This window comes from Nerophis ophidion, linkage group LG22 (assembly GCF_033978795.1).
Source record: "Nerophis ophidion isolate RoL-2023_Sa linkage group LG22, RoL_Noph_v1.0, whole genome shotgun sequence".
NCBI classification, from domain to species: domain Eukaryota; kingdom Metazoa; phylum Chordata; class Actinopteri; order Syngnathiformes; family Syngnathidae; genus Nerophis; species Nerophis ophidion.
In genome coordinates this window covers 34,669,448-34,681,547 of record NC_084632.1, presented here as the reverse complement: position 1 = coordinate 34,681,547, position 12,100 = coordinate 34,669,448, and positions in this window count along the sequence as shown.

Sequence of the window (12,100 nt, the reverse complement as noted above, 5' to 3'; positions counted from 1 at the left end):
AGACAATTAGATCAGTTTCTGAAGCAGCCAGTGACTACGGGTCAAGTGCAAAGATCCTTGAGGGGCTCACAAATCAGTGTATGACCCACTTAACCTAGGTTTGTGTGTGAGTGTGTGTGATCCCCAGCTGGTGTATCTACTGTACGTCTCCTAGCAGTGTTACTGTTGACTTCAGTGCTTACAGGCGCTGCATCCGAGTTGCTCTCATTTGCATTCTTTTTTGGAAATAATAACTAACAGCCATACCGTACACACACAGCTAATGGACGACTACATGAGCAACTGCGACCATGAAAGTCAAGAACTAAGAGCATACGCTCTCATGAGTATGACTTACCCCCACTACCTGTAAATGGCAAGCACATTTCCTTCGTTCGTCGGTTGGATTAAATGAATTGTAGGGTCAATATAGGAATAATAGTGTTGGTCACTTTTATGCAGTGTTCATTTTGACAGCAGTTTTTATGGAAATGATGATTCTGTCAAATTTTAGTTAGCTCTATATATGATTTAGTTTTAGTTAACACAATTACATTTAATTTCAGTCAGCTAAAATTAAGGTAAATTTAGCGGAGTGAAATATCAAGTATAAAAGGCCTCTTTAATGTTTATTTGAAAGCATCATTATTTAGACCGGGGATACAGTTACGGCTTGCCAGCCTCCAAAATCCGGCCCAGGGAAAGTCCCCCCCAGAAAAACTATATACATATACATATACATATATATATTAGGGGTGGGCAAATGAATGCGTTAATTATGCGTTAACTCATCAATCTATTAACGCCGACAATTATTTCATCGCACATTTGCGTATGTTGTTTACATGCTTTTATTTTGTTAACGCCTTTTCTTAACAAGATGGCATCTCCCGGATGTACTTCGGCGTCGAAGGGCTCTTGGTAACGATGGAACATTTGGCAAAAATACCGGACAAATCTGCAAATTTCATGGCTGGCTTACAGCGTGGTCACTTCAGGATCACTTACGACCGCCAGACAATTCTGGATGTGGATAGATCTGGCCGTTTTGTACTGAATGACGCGTGTTTGCTAGACCGGTTAGCTAGCATGGGAATACTTTGCCGGCTACATCCAGCGGCCTGTGAAGCAGCGGAGTATATGTGTTGTCTGTCTATTTGTGAATAATGCAGACGAGGCGTGTTGGCTGAGTTCTTAACGTTTACTTTCAGAGCGTGAATATCACAACATACAAGATGCCGTCATGGCGACACACAACCTATACCAGGCTACCGCGCATGCTCGTCACTCCTGTTGCATGCTGGGTAGGGTAGTTCTTTTTTTCCCTGGCTCATAACATCACAATATAGTACCATGTATATGCGTTGTTTATCAAAGCACCAAGCAAACAATCGGAAAATTCCCATCATATCAATTCCTAGGTATGATCACAATTATTTTAAGTGCACTACGCAGAATAAACACAACATTATTAATATTGCTACTACGGATAATTTGATCAAAAATTCCCTAAAACAGCCCACAACCTATAATATAGGTTTTTTAAACATAAGATCCCTGATAAAAAAAAATGTTCTGCTGTTAATTCAGAAGTTGCCTGTTCAGATGTTATGATTGTGGCTCAGAGATTTGTATGTAGATTATATTTATTTTCCATAACAAACAGGATAACTTAAATACCCTGGCAGTGGCAATAAGCTTAAATGTTTGTATTTACATTTTTTGAGTTGATTTTCATAAAATATGCTATTTAACTGCTACTGTTTAACAAGGACTGATTTAAATTGTGTTTGCACAACAAATGTTTTGGCGCTTTTGTTCAGGTGGGAGAATATTCCAATAAAGGTGCACTACACACTACTTTTGAATTCATTATTGGGCTTTGCGTATACAATGCAGTTAATCGCGATTAGTCGGAGAAATAGTGCGATTAATTTCGATTAGAATTTTTAATCGTTGCCCAGCCCTAATATATATATATATATATATATATAAAGAACCATTGATTGTCACACACACACTAGGTGTGGTGAAATTTGTCCTCCGCATTTGACCCATCCCCTTGATCACCCACTGGGAGGTGAGGGGAGTAGTGGGCAGCAGCGTTCCGCGCCCGGGAATCATTTATGGTGATTTAACCCCCAATTCCAACCCTTGATGCTGAGTGCCAAGCAGGGAGGTAATGGGTCCCATTTTTTTATAGTCTTTGGTTAATCACACTATTTCTCCGATTAATCACGATAAACTGCATTGTATACGCAAAGCCCAATAATGAATTCAAAAGTAGTGTGTAGTGCAAACACAATTTGAATCAGCACTTGTTCAAATGTAGCAGAAAAATAGCATATTATCTGAAAATCAATTCAAAAAATTTAAATACAAACATTCAAGCTTATTGCCACTGCCAGGGTATTTAAGTTATCCTGTTTGTTATGGAAAATAAATACAATCTCTGAGCCACAATCATAACATCCGAACAGGCAATTTCTGAGGTAACAGCAGAAACATTTTCTTTTATCAGGGAGAAAGAAAAGAAAGGGTGAAGCACATAACACTTCACTGCTGGGATTTCCTTTACAGGGGACTAGAATGTAAAGTCCATGTTAAAGGGGAACATTATCACAATTTCAAAAGGGTTAAAAACAATAAAAATCAGTTCCCAGTGGCTTGTTGTATTTTTTGAAGTTTTTTTCAAAATTTTACCAGACTCGGAATATCCCTAAATAAAGCTTTAAAGTGCCTTATTTTCGCTCTCTGCGAAGACACTGTCCATTTCCCTGTGACGTCATACAGTGCTGCCAATGTAAACAAACAATCGGAATACCACAGCAAGATATAGCGACATTAGCCCGGATTCAAACTCGGATTTCAGCGACTTAAGCGATTCAACAGATTACGCATGTATTGAAACAGATAGTTGGAGTATGAAAGTATTGAAGAAGAAACTGAAGCTATTGAGCGAATAGTTATTGACGCTATTCATAGCCATAGCATGGCCGAATAGCTGCGTTAGCATCGCCGGTAAAATGTGCGGACCAAATGATCAGGACTTTCGCATCTTTTGACACTGGAGCAACTTAAATCCGTCGATTGATAAGTGGTTTTTTTTCGCATTAAATGTGGGTGGAAGGAAACGTAATATAGTTGCAAATGCATCTGCAGGTTATCCATACATCTCTGTACCATGTCTGCTTTAGCACCGCCGGTAAATAGCATGTTAGCATCGATTAGCTGGCAGTCAACATCAACAAAACTCACCTTTGTAAATTCGTTGACTTTATCGCTGCAAATGCATCTGCAGGTTATCCATACATCTCTGTGCCATGTCTGCTTTAGCACCGCCGGTAAATAGCATGTTAGTATCGATTAGCGTAGCATGTTAGCATTGATTAGCTGGCAGTCAACATCAACAAAACTCACCTTTGTGATTTCGTTGACTATCGTTGCAAATGCATCTGCAGGTTATCCATACATCTCTGTGACATGTCTGCTTTAGCACCGCTGGTAAATAGCAACTTAGCATCGATTAGCGTAGCATGTTAGCATCGATTAGCTGGCAGTCAACATCAACAAAACTCACCTTTGTAAATTTGTTGACTTTATCGTTGCCAATGCATCTGCAGGTTATCCATACATCTCTGTACCATGTCTGCTTTAGCACCGCCGGTAAATAGCATGTTAGTAATGATTAGTGTAGCATGTTAGCATTGATTAGCTGGCAGTCAACATCAACAAAACTCACCTTTGTGATTTCGTTGACTATCGTTGCAAATGCATCTGCAGGTTATCCATACATCTCTGTGCCATGTCTGCTTTAGCACTGCTGGTAAATAGCAACTTAGCATCGATTAGCTGGCAGTCAACATCAACAAAACTCACCTTTGTGATTTTGTTGACTATCGTTGCAAATGCATCTGCAGGTTATCCATACATCTCTGTGCCATGTCTGCTTTAGCACCGCTGGTAAATAGCAACTTAGCATCGATTAGCGTAGCATGTTAGCATCGATTAGCTGGCAGTCAACATCAACAAAACTCACCTTTGTAAATTCGTTGACATTATCGTTGCAAATGCATCTGCAGGTTATCCATACACCTCTGTACCATGTCTGCTTTAGCACCGCCGGTAAATAGCATGTTAGTATCGATTAGCGTAGCATGTTAGCATTGATTAGCTGGCAGTCAACATCAACAAAACTCACCTTTGTGATTTCGTTGACTATCGTTGCAAATGCATCTGCAGGTTATCCATACATCTCTGTGCCATGTCTGCTTTAGCACTGCCGGTAAATAGCAACTTAGCATCGATTAGCTGGCAGTCAACATCAACAAAACTCACCTTTGTGATTTTGTTGACTATCGTTGCAAATGCATCTGCAGGTTATCCATACATCTCTGTGCCATGTCTGCTTTAGCACCGCTGGTAAATAGCAACTTAGCATCGATTAGCGTAGCATGTTAGCATCGATTAGCTGGCAGTCAACATCAACAAAACTCACCTTTGTAAATTCGTTGACTTTATCGTTGCAAATGCATCTGCAGGTTATCCATACATCTCTGTACCATGTCTGCTTTAGCACCGCCGGTAAATAGCATGTTAGTATCGATTAGCGTAGCATGTTAGCATTGATTAGCTGGCAGTCAACATCAACAAAACTCACCTTTGTGATTTCGTTGACTATTGTTGCAAATGCATCTGCAGATTATCCATACATCTCTGTGCCATGTCTGCTTTAGCACCGCTGGTAAATAGCAACTTAGCATCGATTAGCTGGTAGTCAACATCAACAAAACTCACCTTTGTGATTTCGTTGACTATCGTTGCAAATGCATCTGCAGGTTATCCATACATCTCTGTACCATGTCTGCTTTAGCACTGCCGGTAAATAGCAACTTAGCATCAATTAGCTGGCAGTCAACATCAACAAAACTCACCTTTGTGATTTCGTTGACTATCGTTGCAAATGCATCTGCAGGTTATCCATACATCTCTGTGCCATGTCTGCTTTAGCACCGCTGGTAAATAGCAACTTAGCATCGATTAGCGTAGCATGTTAGCATCGATTAGCTGGCAGTCAACATCAACAAAACTCACCTTTGTGATTTCGTTGACTATCGTTGCAAATGCATTTGCAGGTTATCCATACATCTCTGTGCCATGTCTGCCTTAGCATCGCCGGTAAAATGTGGAGACAGTCCAGTACATTCAATGGGGGTCTGGCGCCACACACTTTCGCATCTTCGGGTCAGTGGTGCAACACACCGTCGAGGCAGGATGTATCCAAGGTTCCAAAAATAGTCAAAAAAACGGAAAATAACAGAGCTGAGACCCGGTGTTTGTAATGTGTTGAAAATGAAAATGGCGGCTGTTACCTCGGCGACGTCACATTCTGACGTCATCGGCTCCAGCGCGATAAACAGAAAGGCGTTAAATTCGCCAAAATTCACCCATTTAGAGTTCGGAAATCGGTTAAAAAAATAGATGGTCTTTTTTCTGCACCATCAAGGTATATATTGACGCTTACATAGGTCTGGTGATAATGTTCCCCTTTAATAATGTTTTTTCTTTCAGAGAATCTCACTCAACTCAGTGCAGTTTGTTCATTCTTATAACTTGCTGGCTATTCATTTTAAATGTACTTCCCTATGAATTAAAGTGCCATTACATTTTCTGTGCAAACACACTTTTAACACTGAATAACTTCAGTGACGTGCCCCGCGCATATTTCAGCATAATGCCTCTCCTCTGTTTTATGCTAGACAGAGCATGTGAATGCAGCACCCACTTTTCATCAATATAATGCACTGTATCTCCAAGGTAGTTATACTTACTGATTGATGTCCAGTAGTCCCCACTGAGAGCAACTACAGCTGCACGTTGTAAAGTTGTCACTTTTACAGTCCTCTCCTTTTCATACAACTGTTGTATTCTTCGTGCGATGGCGCGTCTTGATGGCGGCTCGTACGTGATCTCACTTGTTGCGATTAGCACAATGTTTCTCAGGCCGGCGTCTTCTACAACACTAATGGGCCTACAGACTGGAACTATCCATTTCGCTATGGCATTTGTTAGCTTCTCTTGCTCTCCTTTATCTATACTTCTCCCGTACGCTGCATTTAACATAGTCTGCCCAAGCCTGGCTCCACTTTTTGCTTTGTTAAATGGTGTGCTCGCATCAACAGTGTGCTTCGCGTCAAGGTGATATTTTAGACTGGAAGTACTCCTGTGATAAGAAAATTCAGCTTGGCAGTGGCTACAAACCACTTTGCTTCTGTCAAATCCGCCGCCTGGAAGTACTTTATAATGAAAATGACTCTGTAAAAGTTCTGCTGCGTTACCCTTCTCCATGCTGGTTTTGTTTTTTGCCGCGTTCTCTTTCCTTTTCTGCAGGAGCCAGCAATAGGCGTTAATTAAATAAAAGCATGTAAACAACATACCCAAATGCGCGATAAAATAATTGTCGGCGTTAATAGATTGATGAGTTAACTCGAAAATAACGCATTAACTTGCCCAGCCCTAATATATATATATATATATATATATATATATATATATATATATATATATATATACATATATATATATATATATACATATATATATATATATACATATATATATATATACATATATATATATATACATATACATATACATATACATATACATATATATACATATACATATATATAAATATATATATATACACATATATATACATATATATATATATATATATATATATGTGCATATATATATATATATACATATATATATATATGTGCATATATATATATATACATATATATATATATATATATATATATATATATATATATATATATATATATATATATATATATATATATATATATACACATATACATATATATATATGTATATATATATACCTGACCCCATGGTAAACTACCGACCGGTGTCTCACCTTCCCTTTATTTCAAAAATCCTTGAAAAAATTGTTGCGGAGCAGTTAAATAAACACTTAGCGTCTAGCAATCTATGTGAAACCTTTCAATCCGGTTTCAGGGCAAATCACTCCACGGAGACAGCCCTCGCAAAAATGACTAATGATCTATTGCTAACGATGGATTCTGATGCGTCATCTATGTTGCTGCTCCTCGATCTTAGCGCTGTTTTCGATACCGTCGATCATAATATTTTATTAGAACGTATCAAAACACGAATTGGTATGTCAGACTTAGCCCTGTCTTGGTTTAACTCTTATCTTACTGATAGGATGCAGTGTGTCTCCCATAACAATGTGACCTCGGACTACGTTAAGGTAACGTGTGGAGTTCCCCAGGGTTCGGTCCTTGGCCCTGCACTCTTAATGAAATTAAACAATGGATGTCCGCTAACTTTTTGCAACTCAACGCCAAAAAAACGGAAATGCTGATTATCGGTCCTGCTAGACACCGAACTCTATTTAATAATACAACTCTAACATTTGACAACCAAACAATTAAACAAGGCGACACGGTAAAGAATCTGGGTATTATCTTCGACCCAACTCTCTCCTTTGAGGCACACATTAAAAGCGTTACTAAAACGGCCTTCTTTCATCTCCGTAATATCGCTAAAATTCGCTCCATTCTGTCCACTAAAGACGCTGAGATCATTATCCATGCGTTTGTTACGTCTCGCCTCGACTACTGTAACGTATTATTTTCGGGTCTCCCCATGTCTAGCATTAAAAGATTACAGTTGGTACAAAATGCGGCTGCTAGACTTTTGACAAGAACAAGAAAGTTTGATCACATTACACCTGTACTGGCTCACCTGCACTGGCTTCCTGTGCACTTAAGATGTGACTTTAAGGTTTTACTACTTACGTATAAAATACTACACGGTCTAGCTCCATCCTATCTTGCCGATTGTATTGTACCATATGTCCCGGCAAGAAATCTGCGTTCAAAGGACTCTGGCTTGTTAGTGATTCCCAAAGCCCAAAAAAAGTCTGCGGGCTATAGAGCGTTTTCCGTTCGGGCTCCAGTACTCTGGAATGCCCTCCCGGTAACAGTTCGAGATGCCACCTCAGTAGAAGCATTTAAGTCTCACCTTAAAACTCATTTGTATACTCTAGCCTTTAAATAGACTCCCTTTTTAGACCAGTTGATCTGCCGTTTCTTTTCTTTTTCTTCTATGTCCCACTCTCCCTTGTGGAGGGGGTCCGGTCCGATCCGGTGGCCATGTACTGCTTGCCTGTGTATCGGCTGGGGACATCTCTGCGCTGCTGATCCGCCTCCGCTTGGGATGGTTTCCTGCTGGCTCCGCTGTGAACGGGACTCTCGCTGCTGTGTTGGATCCGCTTTGGACTGGACTCTCGCGACTGTGTTGGATCCATTGTGGATTGAACTTTCACAGTATCATGTTGGACCCGCTCGACATCCATTGCTTTCCTCCTCTCCAAGGTTCTCATAGTCATCATTGTCACCGACGTCCCACTGGGTGTGAGTTTTCCTTGCCCTTATGTGGGCCTACCGAGGATGTCATGGTGGTTTGTGCAGCCCTTTGAGACACCAGTGATTTAGGGCTATATAAGTAAACATTGATTGATGATTGATTGATATATATATATATATACAGTAGGGCAAAAAAGTATTTAGTCAACCACCGATTGTGCAAGTTCTCCCACTTAAAATGATGACAGAGGTCTGTAATTTTCATCATAGGTACATTTCAACTGTGAGAGACATAATGCGAAAAAAAAAATCCAGGAATTCACATCGTAGGAATTTTAAAGATTTTATTTGTAAATTATGGTGGAAAATAAGTATTTGGTTAACCATTCAAAGTTTTCACTGATGGAAGGAGGTTTTGGCTCAAAATCTCACGATACATGGCCCCATTCATTCTTTTCTGAACACGGATCAATTGTCCTGTCCCCTTAGCAGAAAAACAGCCCCAAAGTATGATGTTTCCACCCCCATGCTTCACAGTAGGTGTGGTGTTCTTGGGATGCAACTCAGTATTCTTTTTCCTCCAAACATGACAAGTTGAGTTTATACCAAAATGGATACAAGGATGATACAGCAGAAGATTGGGAGAATATCATGTGGTCAGATGAAACCAAAATAGAACTTTTGGGTATAAACTCAACCCGTTGTGTTTGGAGGAAGAAGAATACTGAGTTGCATCCTAAAGACACCATACCTACTGTGAAGCATGGGGGTGGAAACATCATGCTTTGGGGCTGTTTTTCTGCTAAGGGGACAGGACGATTGATCCGTGTTAAGGAGAGAATAAATGGGGCCATGTATCGTGAGATTTTGAGCCAAAACCTCCTTCCATCAGTGAGAGCTTTGAACGGTTGACCAAATACTTATTTTCCACCGTAATTTACAAACAAATTCTTTAAAATTCCTACAATGTGAATTCCTGGATTTTATTTCCACATTCTGTCTCTCACAGTTGAAGAGTACCTATGATGAAAATTACAGACGTCTGTCATCATTTTAAGTGGGAGAACTTGCACAATCGGTGGTTGACTAAATACATTTTTGCCTCACTGTATACAGTATACATACATATATATATATATATATATATATATATATATATATATATATATATATATATATATATATATATATATATTTAAATTTTCCTGAAGGAACTCTCCTGAAGGAATCAATAAAGTACTATATATATATATATATATATTTTTTTTTTTTTTATTAGTTTTTTTTTTCTTCTTCAAATCTGTCTTTTCTAATCCATTTCGCTTGTTACTCTCAGGGTCTCCCAGCTACTCAGGCAAATAATATTGTCTAAAAATGCATTTTTCCATCTGTAACGTGACATCGCGCTTGCGACGTAGTGTCAGACAAACGCACGGCAAGTGCGCGCTCATTCAGTCCAAATGTTTTTAACCCAATGCGGCCTCCCAGTCAAAAAGTTTGGGGACCCCGAATATAGACAATCTGCAAAGATTTGTTTTACACAAATATAACATGATGTCATGGTCAGGAAAATGTAGTTAGTAATGTTTTGTTCCATAGGCCGTTGCATATCTTTGAGACACTTTTGTATATTTGTATGCTACGTCTCTGGCAAAGCAGTTACAGTATGTATGTGTGTTGTAAAATTAGTTACGATAAATTCCTTCTTCACAATTGATGTTTGAGTGCAGGAGAACTGGATGCAACAAATACCTATGTGGCGGGACAAATTTCAACCATCCATCCATCCCACCTTTTTCAGCCACTTGTCCTTCAAGGTCGCGGGTGAGGGGCTGGAGCCATTCATTGTCAATAAATCCATCCATTTTTTACCGCGTGCACCTCTCTGTCCGACTCAAATAAATGAAATGGAAACGCTGCATCAACGTCCTCTTTTTGTTGCCCGTCTGACATAAGCGCCACATTAAAAGTTGTCATGCCATAGATTTACCATTAAATATACGATTATTTGAGACGGAGAAACTTATGTTTTGTAAGGCAGTAATACGGTAGAATTAGTTTTAACTTATAGTTGTGAATTTGTCACGATCCATTATTCGCCTGCTTGAAGTAGTATAGTGGTAAAAATTAAAAATCTCCTCTTTATTTTCTCCCAGGTGTACACATATTACAAAGTACAACATGTAGATCCATACAAACTTCCTTATCTCACAAGATCTATTTTGTAACGGACTCCCCGCCCCTCTTACACATGTACACTGTTAAGAGCTGTGATTGCATGTATTCCAAACTTGTCCCACCCATCTACAAGATGATATTAAATAGGAATAGATTTTGTCAAACATTTTGTTCCTGTTTTCATTCGTTAACTATCCATCCGTTTTCTACCGCTTATTCCCTTTTGGGGGTCGCGGGGGGCGCTGGCGCCTATCTCAGCTACAATCGGGCGGAAGGCGGGGTACACCCTGGACAAGTCGCCACCTCATCGCAGGGCCAACACAGATAGACAGACAACATTCACACTCACATTCACACACTAGGGCCAATTTAGTGTTGCCAATCAACTTATCCCCAGGTGCATGTCTTTGGAGGTGGGAGGAAGCCGGAGTACCCGGAGGGAACCCACGCATTCACGGGGAGAACATGCAAACTCCACACAGAAAGATCCCGAGCCTGGATTTGAACCCAGGACTGCAGGAACTTCGTATTGTGAGGCAGACGCACTAACCCCTCTGCCACCGTGAAGCCCATTCGTTAACTAAAATGTCGTTAATTGTGTTATTGTTTTAAGTCAACGTGCCTTAGTTTTGATTAGTTTTTGTCATATTTTTACCTCTCCCAATGTAAAACACAAAACCCAAATAAAGTAAACAGCTTTCAGCCGAGGGCAGGCATGGCTGCCTTTGCGCCATTGACGCCAAGACTGCACCAAAGGCGTTCTTATTGTCTGCTGTCTGCTTAGTAGTCCACAAGTTGCAGACATTCTCCATGTTTCTTTTACGCTTGAAAAGTGTTTGTCCATCTTAAACATTCATTTATGTTACAACACATTTAAAAGTTGCAGGCATTAGACAAAGTTGCGATGCTGCACATAATTGTTACATCTCGCCTTGAATATTGTAACGTGCTATTTTCAGGTCTCCCCATGTCTAGCACTAAAAGATTACAGTTGGTACAAAATGCGGCTGCTAGACTTTTGACAAGAACAAAAAACTTTGATCATATTACGCCTGTACTGGCTCACCTGTACTGGCTTCCTGTGCACTTAAGATGTGACTTTAAGGTTTTACTAATTACGTATAAAATACTACACGGTCTAGCTCCATCCTATCTTGCCGGTTGTATTGTACCATATGTCCCGGCAAGAAATCTGCGTTCAAAGGACTCCGGCTTATTAGTGATTCCCAAAGCCCAAAACGTCTGCGGGCTATAGAATGTTTTCATTTGGGGCTCCAGTACTCTGGAATGCCCTCCCGGTAACAGTTCGAGATGTCACCTCAGTAGAAGCATTTAAGTCTCACCTTAAAACTCATTTGTATACTCTAACCTTTAAATAGACTCCCTTTTTAGACCAGTTGATCTGCCGTTTCTTTTCTTTTTCTCCTATGTCCCACTCTCCCTTGTGGAGGGGGTCCGATCCGGTGGCCATGGATGACGTACTGGCTGTCCAGACCCAGGATGAACCGCTCATCCAGAGT